General features: G+C 35.1%; 1 long non-coding RNA gene across 1 annotated transcript; it reads left to right on the forward strand.

Moving 5' to 3' along the window:
- Positions 1–12458: 12458 nt before the first annotated feature.
- LOC129717562 (uncharacterized) lies at positions 12459–17224 on the forward strand. The gene is made up of 3 exons (XR_008726700.1): positions 12459–12571; positions 12644–12715; positions 16757–17224. It is a non-coding gene; the product is annotated as an uncharacterized LOC129717562 (long non-coding RNA).
- Positions 17225–18927: the final 1703 nt, after the last annotated feature.

An 18927-nucleotide genomic window follows, 5' to 3' on the forward strand; every position in this document is an offset into this window, starting at 1 on the left:
ATGACCGGTCTGCCAGCAAAAAATGCGTTCGTTACACGACTACAGGAGTTGAAATTAATTTCTCGTCATTCTTAATAAAAGGTTAAACTCCTCGGGTTACCTTAACCGACGTGCGAAGTACCTTTTCGCATTCGAGAGGCTTCGACACGCTAGGGATAACCTCTGGAAATTTAACTTTCGGATAAAGAAAGAACTACGCGTGAGTTCTAAGTTAGCTAGTGGTATACCCAAGTAACAATTTAAGTCGTATTGCATTCTTTTAGCGGTTTTCATGACCAATTTCGCAAAACTGCTGTTTAAACTAGAAATACTTTCAGAACCTTCTGATAACCGCTGTAAGTTTGCTTCACAGCCAGGTGGCCCACCCTTGCCAAGCTTATTGAAGCAATTATAAGAATGGCAATAAAACTGCTTTAAAACCACATGGAAAGAGTACCGCATACTATAAGCCGCTGGCATTACCTCTTTAAGAGCGCAATAAGTTTGGTTGCACTATTGCGCTCTGCTACTTGCCACAATAAGTCCAATTGTACTTTTCATTGCTAGACAGCAACCGTAATAAGTTGATTTGTTGTGCCGTTCCTGCACACACACCAGCACATCACGTCACTTTTTTCAATAAAGAAATATCTCGTCGCGGGAGAAATGTTTCACCTGCGCTTAAAATTTATGCGCCATCAAAATAGTACGGGCTTACAAAAATGATCTCATTGTTAGCAAAAATGAATTGGATTGTTTTAGCTCAGGTTTTCAGAAAAAAAATCTAGCCGTGTTCTTCAATACAGAGATAGATCAAAATCAACTTTGAATGTTCAATTTACCTGTTATTCAGACGACGACTCGATTTTCGTTTCAAAATCATAAAAAGTTTCAAAAGATCAATATGGCGCGGTTGGTATTTAGTTGGTATCAATCGTAACCACAATAAGCTTAGTTCAATGATATATATGTTGTAAGGTGCGGCAAAGGTTGTATGCCTGTATTATTAGAGGAAAATATGGTAAATCCCTGGGACCTAGACAACTTTATTTTTATGAAAAATCTGACATCACACCGACGATAATGAGGAATTAACGAGCTTTGATATAAATAGAGAGGTGCACGAAAAATGCAACGATACATACTTAGTTTAATTGAATATTGAATATATTTCGAAATATGCCCCTACCTTATTTTTAAGGACGCATAATTTAACGACATAGGAAATTATTTTCAACCGAAACAAGACAAACTGGCGATAGAATTTAAAAAATACTACCGGACAGTACTAAGTTTGCCCTGCTACTTTATTAGATTTTTGGAGTTCTACGTCATCAATGTTCACAAATGCGCTGCAAGATGCTCTAAAGCATTTTACACACATCTTACGGAGACTGCGACAGAATTCTGCATCACACTAAACTAACTCAGCCGCTTTTGTCTCACCTGGATGTATATCATTGCCTGCATATATTTGTTTACAAGTTTGACAGGTTAAAACTGGGCACTTATTACAATTTTATGAGATATTTTTCATAGCCAACTAGTAGTTATTTAGATTTTGAATGACCGCAATAAAACTGGTTTCTATGTTATTTGACAGTAAGCTGGAGTGGTTTTATGGGGCAATAGATAGTAATAATAAAACCAATAATAAAGCAAAATCGCATTGACTCTTGCCGGTTTTATTGTAAGTTTCATTAGAGTTTTATTGACAGCTATCAGTGTTCATTACGACTTGCTATTTTTGGCAACGGGTTTAACCGCCATAAAACCGTTGGTAATATTTATTGCTGTGATAAAACCGTTAGAAAACCAAGTAGCTATAGAATTGTTACGTGGGTAATTTAGTCACGTACGTGCAGGTACGCTTCTCCTCCGAAAAGTGAGGTAGATAATATGTTATTTTGAATTATTGGAAATTTCAGTGGTTTTTAATTTTCTAAGATAACCTTTTTCTTAGTATTTTTTATTAATGTACCGCGTCCGTATAATTGGATCGTTCCTTATCTTTTGATCTGTCTCAGGATTTTCTGGTTGAAACCTTTATCCTTCTTCTGGTGTACCTGATTCGACCTTTCGGCGCGTCTCAGGGTTTTATTGTTGGTTTTTTCTGCGCACTGCCTCGTTTTCCCCTGGAATTTCTATTTCGTGTTTGAGCACTGCCGGATTTTCTACAAAGACTTTTCAGTTATGTCCGACTCTTGCCTGGTCACCACCAGGAATTTTAATTGATTACTTGTCTGCACTTACTTCATCAGTCAGGAGTTCATAAAAAATATGGATGCGATATTGGAGTCCGTTCACGATTGACGTGGAGTGGATAATAATTTTATTTACAAATTAAAATCCTCAAGAACCAGGTTTTCTTAGTATACGTTAGTGATTATTCCAATGAATAGTATATCTGTTCCTTTTCTCATCTTGGGTTTGTTCTTATCGCGGGTTTGTTCTAAATTTTCGAACTGTTCTTTTAAGAGGATTCAAAACAGCCGGGTGTATTATAAGCAAACAGTCAGTTCATTATCTTGTCTTTTATCTCTGTACGCGACACATATCATACACCATTTCCCGCTCAACTTTGACAGCTGCAGGAAAGTGCTGCTAGCCAATAAAACGTAATACACGCATAATTTTATACACACAGAAGACTATACAATGGCTGATGACAATCCAGCATCTAAAAAGCATATGCATCGAAATGCTTGTCGCCATTCAGTGTTACTGGAATAATTGAGTAATAGCGGTCTTGTTCATGGATTAATTAAAGTTTTTGACATACACTTTGACAGGCAGAGCATGTAAGAAAAAAAAAAATCCTCCCGGTCTACATCTAGATCTAGACGGTAGATGAAACATGCGCTCTACTCTATCTACCAATGCTAAAAAACAACTACAGATTCACTTTCCATAAACCACTGCAATTTAGGTTAAGTTTTAGAAATTCATTTTTCGAGACACCTGTTATGAAACCCGTTCATGGCTGATGTGGAGTTGGTAATAATTTTATTTTCAAATTTAAATCCTCGAGAACTAGGTTTGTTCACTTTTCTTAGTAGAGGTTAGTGATTATTCTAATGAACAGTATGTCTGTTCTCTTTCTCCTATTCGTAGTTCTCCTAATAAACCCGTCTGTTTACTTTTTTATTTTGTTATTCTAAACTTGCTTTGATCTAATCGCAAGCGTAACAAATATTATGCGCACGCAGACTTTAACTATCATCGTTCTTTGCGATCTAGTGGGAAGATCACACGTGCGCTCAACTTTATCTACGAGTGTTAAAAGAAGTAACAGATTCACTTTCCATAAAACACTTCAACCACTTCAATTTAGGTTAAGTTTTAGAAATTCATTTTTTGAGACACCTATGGTTGTGATATGCCTGATTGAGACTGAAGATCAGTCTTCTCATGGAGAGTGAGAGAATCTATAAAAAAAGCAAACCTAACATTGGCTACTCATTTTATTTCACACATGTAATGAAAGAACACGCAAAAGGACTCCCGACGAGGGTTTAAAAGTTGCGTAAGTGTCGAGCACTGCTGGTAGGAGAATAAAAGCATGTTTAAAGAAAGTGAGAGGCGATGATTTTGTTTTATGCACTTCGCTTCGCATAAACATCGAGTTGACCACAAATATTCATAAAGAAAGCTATTTACCCGAATTTACAAACTGTTGTTTGGAATTTACAAACTGTTGTTTAGATAGGATTTACAACATCCCGTGTATTAAAAAAAAAACAGTGTTTAACATTCTACCGAACTCCGTGAAGAGTAGGTCTTAATAAATCCGTGTTATATTCAGACCCTTTCATCCTGGCAGTAGTGGAAACGAAACGAATATGATGCAATCATCGTTCAATCTCCACATGTACACATCATGAAGTGTATAGACCGCGACTAAACTTGAATCCTCTCAACACATAATGAAATGATTATATGGTGCGTAGGTTTCGGGGAGAAAATAAACACATGACTAGACTACATCTGCTCTGAGAAGCTATTCGCTCGTTGCGTTTGTCGCTCCATATGCCGATCGTTAGGGGAACAAGAATAGCAGCAGAAGAATATCATGTCGCCTGAGCAGCAGCAGAGGTGTGGTGCGGTGAGAGGGAAAGTGTGGGGGAAGGGACTACTTCGGCAGCGGTTGACTTGAGCGAAAGTAGGAGAGCATACATTGTCATTTTCTTTCTTTTTCTGACAAAAAATCATATTCATGGGTAATAACATAACAAGATCTGATCGCTTTGTGTAACAGAGACGAATAACTTCATATACCGAGTTGTACACATTGAGAACCATATGTTGTGGTGTACGCTAACGACAAGCAATATATCGTAAAAAGGAAGGCAAAGAAAGTGAACCAACACCGATACTTTGTTATTCGCATACTGACGACGATGTCAACGCATCTTAGGCTTCCTTTATATGAATTCAAAATCGCTAGAGTTGATTTTTTTCCATCGCTGCATCCTGGTATATCATTCTAGGGTACATTTGTGGTGGAGGTTGTCTTAACTCTTCTGCTTCGCCAGTATCCTCATTTTCTGAAATACTGCCTGTTGCACGTGACTCTACAATATCGTCTGTTCGTAGTTGTGACGATGTCATAGCACTTCTATGCAAGCATGTAAATTTTCACTCACTAGCAATATTTCATGCAAATATGTTCTTTGATTCATCAGGTATCGTTCAATTGTTTCCACTCGCGTACAAGTTTTCCATAGAAACACTGCAGATTGTTATTCGCTTCTAAGAGTTACGAGTACTATAGAAGAAGACTGAATAATTCAAACACGATAGTATTTATTGTATCCAAGTTCACTTGCATTCAACGGTATCGCGAGAATCTTTGAGATTTTATCGCCAGTGATACAAAATTATGAATCCAAATGAACGTTAGATTGCGTTTAACTGTTTGCTTACTGGAGAAAATAGATATCATCAATGCTTACGGAAATGGTAGCATGGTGCATTAGCATGTGATATTTGAAATCACTAAGAATCATCGCGGTATATCACGGTGAAAGCATGACGTGGAGTAACCGAATTACGCCTGCAAGCAACCAACATTTGAAAGAATCGCTGCGATCGCTCGATGGCAATCGTATACGATTCTTTCGTGAAACACTCGCTATATATTGCTCGCTCCCCCTAAAGCAGGCAATACTGAAACAAAATCATCGGAAAAAGCTACCATATATTTCATTGCTATAAGTTGTCTCTTGCATGCGTGAGAATGTGTAACTTTTAATATCGATGGTTTGCTGGGATTAAGAGCTTATGAATAGCGAGTTCAGAAATGATACCCGAATGATTGTAATGCGATACGATTTTTTCCATCCTTGCTTCTATGAGATAAAAAGGTAGTCAAAGAATCCCAAAAGGATGCTGCCATCCAAACCCATAAGTGTCATACAAAATCCTTTCATGCATAATGGTATCGATGACAAATTTAAATACGCCTCCAACCATATAAATACCAATAAAGGTTGGCCAGTATTTATTTAAAGCGTTTTCAATTGAAGATTCCGATATTAAAGCATCAAACCGAAATCCTTGGTGATTTCGATTTTGACCTGATAATACTTTATGTAATAGAGTTGAAGCTACTCTTCTATTGCCTTGTTCATAAATCATGTTTCGCATCTTTTCAATGCTGTCACAGTCGTAGACACCGCTTTCCATTAAATTGTGTAGTGGGGTATAAGACCATTCGGTTATTGAGTCAGTTGTTAACTTATTCGGTGTAGTTGTCTCTTGTAATCGCCCGTCTGTTGTATACCACCGTTCTCCGAACATAAACTTTGCTGGAAGAATCGGAGCACAATCTATTTCAGTTTCCCTATTTTGTAGTATACGTGTTACTGGGGTTGAAAATAGTGATACATTATTGTGATTTACTGGAATTTCCTGATAGCACTGCTGCTACAACTGCTATATAACCAGAAATCTTCAAGGAACGTTTTACCCCAAATTGCGTATCTTCTGGTAAAGTAGATAGTTCTGGTAAGGTACAGTGATAATCCAAATTTTCAGTAAAATTTATTAAGTCTAGCAGAAACTATAGTGATTTTAGTGATTTTGACAGTTTTTTGAAAAAAAAAAACCTTCTAGGGACGTTTTACGCCATTTGGAACACTTGGCTTACACATGACATTAAAGCTCTTGAGCTGCTCTACAAAACGCCATATTCAGATATTTTTTCTAGCGATGTTGAGAAGAGTAGGATGACCCTGAAAATTGATAATTTTCAAAAGAAAAATGCGTCTTTTTCGTCATGTTACCTCTTTGCCATATATTGGGACCATGCGTTTTGAAGTGTAGAATAATATTACAATTTTTTTAAAAAGTCCATCAAGTTAGCAGGAGTTATTGCACTTTTTAGTTTTTGGATATATCTTTTTCAAGGGCCGTTTTACCTCAATGAAAAAAATAGAAATTTTGCAAAACTCTCTAAAATAAAAATCAAGCAAACTGGCTATGAGGGGGAAAGGATACAAGAACTATGCCATTTTCTCGGCAATATTTGATTGGTTCAAAGTACAATGGCATTCGTGATTGTGAAGCAACAGCAAAATTGGTTCACTTACGCTGCTTTTTGGAACCTTATTCAAGTATTCCAGAACATTGAGAAACAATTTTCCAATCGCCTTGGCATACGGTACGTCAATTCATAATTCTTATGGGAACTTTCGATCAAATATTTCTCTAGAAATGTTTCTTCCACGTTTGTAAATACTTGTTGATCTGAGTTTTTGGACGAGAAGCTCTTTGATTTTTCCGTTCTTTCGTTTCTTTGATTTTTTAGACGATAGACTGCAGGTATCAAAAGCGTGTCTCAAAGACATTGTTCCGTTAGAAACTCTTCCCAGCTCATTTTCGTTGTTGCTTGCTCTATCGGTTTTCCTTTTGTAGTTCCGAATCATTTTTAGGACTGAGAATCAGTCTAAATCGATATTTGTTGAAAAAACAAAAATCAAACACAAATTTGGTAAGTGCCCGAATGTGCCCCATGAACGATGGCCGAATGTGCCCCACCATGGTGACGATGACAAATCTTATTTTTTTTTTTTTATTCTCGCTTATTTTCCGTCAGTCTAGTTCCGCCACTGTTGTGGCCAATCACCGACGCCCAGGGAGGCGACTCCACACCCAGGACCCTAACTCACGACCCGTTTATTTACGGACCGGCGCCAACGGCTTTACTTCCTCATGCGATGGAAGGCGTGATCCCAGAGATTTTTCGCCTCAGAAAATCTCCCGGTGTCGGCTAGGATTGAATCTAGACCAGTTGGGTTGGTTGTGAGTGGATCACGCCACCTCACAACCATCGACACCTATGTCGGCGGTGGGATTCGAACCCAGGCGTCGAGCGTGGTTGGCGGAGACGTTACCAACCACACTAGGCCCCCGCTATGATGACAAATCTTAATTTTATCTAATAAATAAGATCTTTGTTTCCTCGATGTTATCACGTTTTTTCATTGCATATTAGTTAAGAAATAAGGTGGTGTACCTAAATTTTTAAATCTTTCACAATGAAATTAGAGAAATACAACTTACAACTTTAAGCTCAAACGGTTGAAAACATGGATGTAAAATGGCACTGTGTTGTTTTCGTAAGAAAAAAACAACCAAGAGCTATCAAACCATATGGTACATGTTGGTGGAAGGGCTGCCAACTTACTTACATGTTTAGTTTGGTTGAAAATTGCCCCATTTGTTTTTTAAAGCTCTGTTCGAAACTGCCCCCGTCCGAAACTGCCCCCCTTTCCCATACATCAACACCACTTCATAGCCGCTTATGAATAATATGGCTTTCTCTATAATTTCTCCTCCCTACGACTTCACGATACGGAAAATAAAATATTTTGTTTTGTTTGTAACAACCATAAATATTTTGTTCCATGACATTTATGAGATACTAAGTTGTCGCCATAGACTAAGAGGCGCGGTAACGCAGGCCGAGTATCAACTAGTATTTTATATCTATGAATGCGGATGTTACTACCTATAGACTCAAAAACTACTAAAAAGATCACCGTGAAAATTTTTACATAGGGGTTATCATTAGCAATACTTAGAGGGAGAGATATGCGAAGAGAATGTTGTGAGCCAAACGAGCATGTCAAAATCAGAGCCAAACGAACGAGAAAGGTAACACATTGAGAGGTATTGCAATCAGGTACAGTAAAGGGTATATTTATTTTCACACGTTTTTCATGTTCTATTTTTAAAAATGAATTGAGAATGCTTCAAAATAGCTTTATCACAGTGATTTTTAACTGATTGTTCACAAACCTTTTATATGGTCAACAATATAGTGTCTCTCTCTTTCTCTCTCTCTCTCTCTCTCTCTCTCTGAGTATTTCTAGTTTTCATGTACGGCGAGTGCCACAAATTTAAGCGTAGGTAGGGGGATATCAATTTGTACTGTGATAAGTTGAAAATGTCTTCCACAATACTCGGGCAACATTTGTATGCAAAATGGGTATGAAGCGGGGTATTGCGTCATCACTGCAGGGTGGCGACTCAATTTCAAAAATAAATTCCCTGATATTCCCTGATGTTCCAACTTTTTTCCCTGACTATTCAAATTTATTTTAAACTGATTTGAGCTACGACTATCATAGGTTTTACCACCTAAATCTCAAAGCTAAAAAGGGTTAGACTTAGACTGGTTCCTGCTAAAATTCCCACTAGTAATAAAAACAATTTGGCTTCGCTATTGCTGACTTGAATCTAGAACAAATATGTTATTTTTGTTGAGAAACACGTCCCTCGTCCACACACGTCCAGTTTGATAACATTAAAAATAAAAATTACACCTGTTGTCCTAAAGCTCAAATAAGTACCCTAGAAATATTATAGCTTTTTAACCTGTTCATTTTGGTGCCCCTGGTGAATGCAGAAGTGCGTCGAAAGGTCGCAGAGTAATTACTCACCGTGTTCGTCGTTTTTCCGTTTACTTACAGAAAAGTTTTATTGAGGTCTTTGAGGACTTCTTGAGGCATTTCGGAAACGTCTAGGGGCACTAAAATTTACAGGAACAGTGTTATCAATTAACTATTAGCTTTGACAAGAAAATCAATCAAATTTGGATTTCTGTGTGGATCAGTTGAATAACTGTTTCAAAATCTTGACTGTAAAAAAAAAAAATAAGACATTAACGATTTCGCAATCAAACCTTTATGCTAAACACTGTCGAATGCTTTTTCTATGTGAAGAAGAGCAGCTCCACTTGAATAACCTTCAGATTTATTAGCTTGTATCATCATAAATTGATTAGTCTACAACTTGAAACCTCAGCGGGTTTCTTATCCGGCTTTAAAATTTGAGTATCTTTGGCATTTTTCCATAATTTGGTGAAATATTCATTTTGAAACAATTTTTGAGAATTTCTCATGAACTTTAATTTAAATGTTTAAAATCCCATCGTTATGATACTTTTGGAAATTCTATGACAGATTTAATCTTATTTAAGTTAGTTTCAATTAAATCTGCTGGTAAAATTTCCCGGGGTAGGAATTCGATAACATTAACGTGTGACTTCGTCTTTAATTGGACTCACTATACTTCGGTTTTTGAACACACTCAAACCACTGAGCAGGTCTTTGAGTCTTGTGTTAATTGGTAGCAAGAAAGTAATCACCATTTTTGATTACTGAAATATGACAATGGCGATAGTGAAGCTTACTCAGGCGATGTTAGAAGGTGCGTCAACAGTTCGGAAGCAATTGTGAACGTTATGATGATGAAGTGCAAGAAGTCGAAAAAAAAATCTCGTCTTTTTGTAAAAACCAAAAAAAAAAATGAATTAGCATAAAATGCGCGCACTACTTGATGACTTGTTAGTATCTTTTTGGATACTTTTCAAAAAAAAAAAAAATTACTATTTCTTGACATTTTGGTCGCTAAAACACTACTGTTGCATTGTCTAACCATTACGAACCCTGTACAAGGTATCATTAGCTCCCTGCAAATTCATTCTCAGAAAGTTCAGAAAGGAATTCAACTGAAATTAAAACTTTGATTGCAGTTTAACAAATATACTTGAAATTTTCAACGATGCAACGGTTGGAGAACAGATCGATCTTCAATTTATTTAATTTTTAATAGAGTTTGTGCAAATTGTGCATGTGGTTGCTAAGTAAGAAGAGTTTGAAGGTCATTTATCGAGGAATACCCTATCAATGATTTAATGAAGCCTATGCTAAAATGGATACGTTCTTCTAGAAAATTTATTTTAAGGAAAATTCTTCTACCTGGAACAAATGCTTAGTTTGCAGAGCCAAATACGAGTGCACAGTTTCAGTCAATTAAAAATGATCGAATATTTTTTGCATATTTTCAACTCATTTGGCATTGATTGGTACTTTTGTTTTCGCGTCGGAAAGAGCCAAATCAAGTAACCTAACTATTGTTAAGTGTTGTTGTAGGCTTGCTGGTGAACGTCCACAATCCAATTCAGAACTAACTCCGTAAAAAAATCCCAAGCCTCTGAAATTTTCCCTGATGGCTTTTTGAATTCTTTTTAAATTGAGTGAGGGTGAAAGTGTGATGTCAGCCTTGATTGATATTAAAACCACATAACCGATTATTATTTAATTCGGTACGTGGAGGTATTATTGTAGCGGATATTATTAATCACATGAGCGTGGGGAGGAAGAGAAGGGCAACAGTAAATTTGTTCCGTTCAAACTCTTAACTATCAAACCCTTTATTTCAAGCAGTTGTGCAAATTTATACTTCTATGAGAATTGTTTTACTATAAATCGGCGGCGAAATCTTCTCAATTTTATAAAATGAATTGTAAAAAAGTGTGATTCCGCTGCATTTTTGTGAAAGGTGTGGAGTGATTTTTTTTTTCAATTGGGCCGTTTTAAATTTCATTCTCATTTTATGTCACTCCCCTCCTTCAAAAACGTAGAAATTTGGAAGTGGAAGAAAAGGAAATTAAAGCCGTTTTGAATATTGTCTATTATTTTATTTTTCGGCAGCGTTTTTGCTCAATTTAGCAACAAACAAGCCCAGTGACAGTGAGAGTATTGTCAAAAGGCAAGCCAAAAGATTAATAATAATAATAATGTGTTATTTTGAGACATTCATGTGCATGCAAGTTACTAACTTCATAATTTGCATACAATTTTTTACGAAAGATATTCCTTTTTTTTCTCGGTGTTATTCATTTTCTGCCCTCCCCTAGGCTAACTTTGATAACTTTGGACATTGAAACTATTCAAAATTTGCATCTGCCTTAATAAAATTATGTTATTTTGTTTACGATCAAATTGCTCAGAAAAATTTCATACTATTAGTTCTATCACTCAATTCTACTTCGTTTTCTTCAATTTGTTTTGTATCTTCTGCTGATAGTGTTGATTCTGTCAATTCCGAAATATAGGCCCAAGCATTCTTAGTGCTTAACCTTTTCCCAAAACAAAGACAAATAAGGCCGTTACAAATTTTATTTTCATTTTATGTCACACCCCCCCCCCCCCCCTTCGAAAATCTTGAATATTCGAAGGGAAAGAAAAAAAAAGCTCAAACCGTTTTGTTAATTTCATTGGTTTGCCGACAGCATAAATGCTTAATTTAGCAACAAACAAGTCAGGTGACAGCGAGAGTGTCGTCGAAAGGCAAGCGAAATAAATAATAATAAAGTGTTATTTTTCAACGTGTTTCTGAGTGCAAGTTACAAACGTCATAGCTTGCACACAAACTTTGATCAAAGATATTTCTTTTTTTTTTCGTCTCGGTGTTATTTATTTTTTGCCACCCCCTCTGCTAACTTTGATAACCTGGACATAAAAAGCATTCGAAATTTGTATCAGCCTAATTATTTTTACTTTATTTTTTTTTTAGATTTCAAATGAGCTCTTACTTTCATGAGACTGCGGTTATGATAAAAATCTGTTTATCCATTTTTTATATTTACTCAAAGCGAACAAAGTATCCGAAAGTGAGCAAAGTGAATGCTAGTTTGTAGTTGGATGCATGAGGACAAATTTCAACTGAACTTTTATAAAGTTTAGTATTGAAAAAAAAAATCCAATTATTTCGCATAGGAATATTTTTGAGCATTTGACGATGTAATAAGTATCAGCAATGCACGCTATTTCTAAAACAACTTTCCGAATCTTTGTAAGCTTTGTGTTATTTTTCATATGCTGAAATTGTTGATATTTCTTAAATATTATTTTCTTTCAACTTCAGTAATTTTTAGTTTATTATAATATTCTTCCTAGCGAGTTGAATTTTTTGTTATGGATAAATTACCTACCTATTATCGTAAAATTGACTGCCTATAGAATGCCACTATTAATATACCTGCACATGGCGACTGCGGACCATCTATTATTTTACTACCTATATTCATCCTGTTTATCTTTCGTTGTATAAACCCTTTCTTTACCTGTTCTTCCTTTAAATAATCGAACTTTTTCTTTACTTACCATCATTTAATCTTGTACCGTAGAAAAAGATTGATGGTGGTTGTCGTAGTTGAAGTGCTCAGTGGCTAGCTCTAGTCTATATAATTTTCTTGTGAAAGGCCTGAACAATAACAGATGGTGAAGGACATTGTGTGGTAGGTTAGAGCTTATTATTTCTGTGAAATTCATATTATGTAATTCTGGCGTTTTTCATCTTTTATTTGCAGGTTCACTTCGCTTCAAGAAAAATCGAATAGTTTTCAAAGCCGAGTCGCAATTCTCGGGGATCTACAATGGAGGTAATACTAGTGCAAAATGTTAGTGAATCTCTTGAGTATTCGTTACCAGCAAGAATTGTGTTTTCCGTTTGCCTATCAAGCTGTAGTGATTTCTGGTTACTTTCAATTACTGTAATTTCTATTATGTTTAAAAAGCTCACTGACCTTCAATGAGCGAGCGTTCCAATATTTTGCTACTGTACATTACACTTTCTATCCACTTTCACTATTTAATTCTATCACCTTTCACTTATCACTTGCATATACGTATTTCAACGCTTACTTAATGCCTTCGTCAGTGCTTATTTGAACTTTGGACTGATCAGAAGTTAATAAATTTCAATATTTTGATTGATTTATTTGAAATCGTTGTTGAACTTTAAACTTGAAACAACGCTAAAGGTGTAATTTTTTCCAATTTGAACCATCGTCATTTTTGGTTGTCTTAAATCACTGTTATTCCTATTATGTTAAAAAATCCATTCGTGTTCAATGAGCGAGCGTTCCAATTTTTTGTTTTTCATTGTTTTATTTGCAATCGTTGAAATTTGAAACAATATTTTGCTACTGTACATTACACTTTCACTATTTAATTCTATCACCTTTCACTTATCACTTGCATATACGAATTTTAATGCCTTCGTCAGTGCTTATTTTAACTTTGGACTGATCAGAAGTTATTAAATTTCAATATTTCGATTGATTTATTTGATATCGTGTTGAACTTTGAACTTGAAACAACGCTAAAGGTGTAATTTTTTCCAATTTGAATCATCGTCATTTTTGGTTGTCTTAAATCACTGTTATTCCTATTATGTTAAAAAATCCATTCGTGTTCAATGAGCGAGCGTTCCAATTTATTGTTTTTCATTGTTTTATTTGCAATCGTTGAAATTTGAAACAATATTTTGCTACTGTACATTACACTTTCACTATTTAATTCTATCACCTTTCACTTATCACTTGCATATACGAATTTTAATGCCTTCGTCAGTGCTTATTTGAACTTTGAACTGATCAGAAGTTATTAAATTTCAATATTTCGATTGATTTATTTGAAATCGTTGTTGAACTTTAAACTTGAAACAACGCTAAAGGTGTAATTTTTTCCAATTTGAATCATCGTCATTTTTGGTTGTCTTAAATCACTGTTATTCCTATTATGTTAAAAAATCCATTCGTGTTCAATGAGCGAGCGTTCCAATTTATTGTTTTTCATTGTTTTATTTGCAATCGTTGAAATTTGAAACAATATTTTGCTACTGTACATTACACTTTCACTATTTAATTCTATCACCTTTCACTTATCACTTGCATATACGAATTTTAATGCCTTCGTCAGTGCTTATTTGAACTTTGGATTGATCAGAAGTTAATAAATTTCAATATTTTGATTGATTTATTTGAAATCGTTGTTGAACTTTAAACTTGAAACAACGCTAAAGGTGTAATTTGTTCCAATCATCGTCATTTTTGGTTGTGTTATTCCTATTATGTCACTGTTATTCCTATTATGTTATCACTGTTGTTCCTATTATGTTAAAAAAATCCATTCGTCTTCAATGATCGAGCGTTCCACTTTATTGTTTTTCATTGTTTTATTTGCAATCGTTGAAATTTAAATTTGAAACAATGTTGAAGGTATATTTTGTTCCAATTTGAATTGTTTCAAACATGGAATTTGCCTGCAACAATGCGTTCATTAGATTAAAAGAATTGGTGGATCTGACAGAGTAGGTTGAGAATTTTGAGGAAATACCCTGCGAGGAACCCTGCGTGGTCTTATAATCTTCTTCGTCTCATTTGCGAGATTCCCTCACTTAGTGCTTTTCATCTTTTCTTCACGCTTTTATCTTGTTACAAACAAATAACATTCTCCTGTTGATTTGGTTCGAGAAACAGTTACAGCTAACGTCATTTTCGGCTGTCTTAAATCATTGTTATTTCTATTATGTTAAAAAAAACTCATTCGTCTTCAATGAGCGAGCGTTCCATTTTATTGTTTTTTATTGTTTTATTTGCAATCGTTGTTGAAATTTAAATTTGAAACAATGTTGAAGATATATTTTGTTTCAATTTGAATTGTTTCAAACATGGATGGGTGGATCTGGCAGAGTGGGTTGAGAATTTTGAGGAAATTTGTAGCCTGCGTGGTCTTATAATCTTCTTCGTCTCGTTTGCGAGATTCCCTCGCTTAGTGCTTTTCATCTTTTCTTCACGCTTTTATCTTGTTACAAACAAAAAACAGGAGAAATAACATTCTCCTGTTGATTTGGTTCGTGAAAAAGTTACTGCTAATGTCATTTTTGGTTGTCTTAAATCACTGTTATTTCTATTATGTTAAAAAACTCATTCGTCTTCAATGAGCGAGCGTTCCAATTTATTATTTGATTGTTTTATTTGCAATCGTTGTTAAAATTTTAATTTGAAACAATGTTGAAGGTTTATAATTACAGAACAACTCTATTTGAGGATTGAATACTCGTGAATGATGCTTCGTGATCACAAATTATTATTTTGGTGGTGTTAAAATTAGCAAAGTATTGTCGAGGACGTTTCTTGAATCAATTTTGATTAATTGTAAATGTTTTGAAAAGGCACAAACAAATGAAAGATAGTTATTTTTATCGATTCCGAAGATATCCATGTGTACTCTGTGGAAAGGTGCTGTCTCTATTGGTCTAGGGGATATTTTGATATTGTATGGTTTTCTATCTTATTTATGTTGAGCACAAATAGTGCATGAGTTGATCAATTTACGAATTTGTGGTTCTCTACTTCTGAAATACCTCTATGCGCGCGTTCATGTTTTTTACTAATAATGACGTCTTGTTTTGTCTCAGATGTTACATCTTCTACCATGTTTGGTGTTATTACGAAGTGGGAACTTGAATTAGAAAAATGCTCCCTATATATTCTTGAATTAGTTGGAATAGATTTTCTGGAGCATGTATGGCAGTTTGTCTCCCGTTGGCGTATTCTTTCAGAAAATTGGTAATGTTTTCATTATCATATTGTGTTGAACATATAGTGGTTCTTTTGAAATTCGGAAAAATATTTTCTACTAGTACTGAGTTGGTTACTGTTATTTTGAAAATTATTTGGTTTCTATAAGTATTTATAGGCCTTTCGGTAAAATGCATAAAGTGATCTTCTGATGCATCGGCCGAATGTATCGTGTCTGCGTTGGAAGAAGGAGGATTATTTTCGGCTGATGCGGTATCTGAGGTTATGCTTTCTAATTCGTTAATGTTGATTTCTACTTTCCTGCTAAGTGCATCGGCAACAACATTCGTTTTTCCCGATTTATAGAGGATGTTGTAGTCGTATGGTTCCTTAGTGAGTCCCTCTAATGTTAATTCCAATTACTAGAATTTCAATGCCTATCTTGTAGTGCACTAAATCTCGTAATGAAAGGATTTTATTCACTTGGAGTGGACTTCTGATGTACCACACAAAAAAAAATCACTAATCACTCATTAATTTCGATGAAGATTTCTCTTCTTAAGAAATAAGACTTACCTTTTATCGTGTCCGTAGGTTCTCGTGGTTGAACGTTGCTGTTGTTCCAGATGACCTCAAGCGGGGGTGTCCTCGACTTCCAATGACGGATTTATTCCTGTAGTCGCGGATGCTTTACGCGGAACCACTTGGATACGATTTTACCCGTAACACTTCCACTGTTTTTCACTTAAGATTCACTTCAACCGTTTCCGGACGGCTGCGCCAATTACAGTTTTGTGATTTTTCTTTCTATCTTTAATTTGTTCTTTAATTTGGTGGATACTTCAATCAATCCAGTTCATTTTTCTTTTTATTGTCTGTGATTTTGATTATTTTCTTATTTTGAACAATTATTGAGTCAAAAGAGTTCGATCATTTTACTCTCGCTGTACCCCAAAACATAGTCGTAGTCTGACGTCAATAAAGATATAATTTTTTTTTTACAGAATTTGACTCTTTCGACAGCCGAAAATTCAAAAAATATTTCAGCATCTTCTCTCCTTTCTTTATGAATAAAAATAATTTTGTTTTGTTTTGTTTTTTTTTTTATTTTTGCAGTTTTGCTGTGTGGAATGGAAGTCTCAGATGCAAACTGATCCAGGATCTACAATGGTGCTAATACTATACACAATTCAACTTATTGGATTGGCATGCATCATGGTAAACCCTTTAGCTCGAACGATTATTGTGTTACGCTAGTGTTATACTAAATGCTACTAAATAACCTGAAAGTTCTTGAAAAGTGATATTATATACATGGGGTTTCCGGTGTACCTCGTCGCCACTGAAGTATCGGATGCCTTAGAAGCTTAACGCGGAACCACTTCGGTTATTAAACGTACTGTCTGCTCTGTCATGCCCCTTGAGATCAGCCGACGTTGATTCTTCTACGTTATAATTTACTGCATGTAATGGTTTTAATATATCATATAGCTCCCCGGTTTAGGATCCTATTTTGTTTTTCTTATTCATATTATGATTATTTTTTTCACGCGATTATGACGTTTATAGTACAGTGTAATAATAACTGAGAAAACACCTTATTCATCTCGAGTAAGGTAATTACTTTAAGTTGTTTATAAACTTTTAATTGGTGTTTTATCGTGGTTATCGCCGCATCTATTTGATTGCTTCTTGTGATCGACAGTTTTCGGCGGAGTAAAGCTCCGCCGAAAACTGTCGATCACAAGAAGCAATCAAACTTTTAATTGCATTGAATTCATTTTTTTCATTTGAAAGGCTTATGCGAGAAAGTTACAACTATCAGCAGAAAACGTTCGGAATCTATGAGCGTGGATTGTTTCTAGAGAATATTATTTTGGCCTACCATCAATTCTCTTTAAAAGTCGTCATCATATGACCAAAGGTCGCATGAGTGAAAACACCCGCATTCAAATAGCTTGAGTCAATAACCAATCACAGAAATTTCTCAATATTTTCTATTTCCTATTCGTATACTAATCATTAACTCCGTGCTTCTCCTCCGAAAAGTGGGGTATATAAGTTAAAGAATGTGAATTACTATAACGAAAAAGAGAAACAATTCGGTTGCCTGCACTATACAGAATGATCTTTATTTTTTAACTTTTCCAGTATTTAAGAAAGCCCAACGTAAATCCTATGGTTAATCCTACCCTAATCGCTACTCTGTTATCCTAACACATGTGGTTCCATACCCGCGACTGTACGTGTTTGTTCATGTTTGTTTACTGTCGCTAGTCTCCGTTTGGTACTTCAGATTTTTTACGGCTGTTCCGATGTTTATATTGTTTTGGATTGCGTTGCTCGCCAATCCAGGCAAGGTTTTCCATAATTGTTCTTTTTGAATAATTGAAAATTTCAGACGTTTTCAAATTTCGAAGATAACCTTTTTCTTCGTATTCTTTAATTCTGTTTATGCCCTCGTCCGTATAATTGGATCATTCCTCATCGTTTTCTCTTGACCCTTCAAACTTTTTTCCGTTGCTGTAGAGCTTTCAGGAAGTTCGGCCACATCATCTTTCCAAAGAGTCCATTTTCATATTGACCATTATCATATTTAATGGTTTTCTCCATGATATCAAAAGCTCTTTCTTCTTGCAATGAGATCAATGGTTTAGCTGTTACCTTTATCCCCAATAGGCATGAGGCAATCCTAGTAATAATTTTGGTTTATCTTGTGTATATCCTTCTAAATCAATATCGGCTAGATAAGGATATTTATTTACTAATTCTGTTCTATCAATTGATTGAGAGGTTAATATGAATTTTGAAAAGTTTTGACATTTTTCAGAGAATAGGTATGATCATCATGACCTTTAACTTATGAAGAAAAAAAACGTGACCTTTAATGTACAGTAAAAATTCCTTCACTATCCGTATCGTTTTGCGTTTCGCCGTTTGTTCATGACAAAGTTAACGGCTTCTTTTTCCCTTTTATATTCAAGTCATTTTTCACATCATTCAAAACAAGACTTATAGAAGATTCTAAATCTAAAAATGTAAAAACCTTCTTACTTTTATTCCTATTACATAGTGTTACTGGAATTATCTGAATAAAAACTCCGTTCCTAGATTCATTATATAAGTTTATGAAGTTATTGTCTAATTCAAGGAATATATTATCGGTTTTTGACGACATTACCGTGTAACATGGGATGGTGATCATATGTGCAACCAGTGACGTCACACTTTTTAGGAAACTTGCAATCCTTCTCCAATGGTTTAAGAAATTACAACATCCAAAGCAA

Source organism: Wyeomyia smithii, chromosome 1 (genome assembly GCF_029784165.1).
Source record: "Wyeomyia smithii strain HCP4-BCI-WySm-NY-G18 chromosome 1, ASM2978416v1, whole genome shotgun sequence".
NCBI classification, from domain to species: Eukaryota; Metazoa; Arthropoda; class Insecta; order Diptera; family Culicidae; genus Wyeomyia; species Wyeomyia smithii.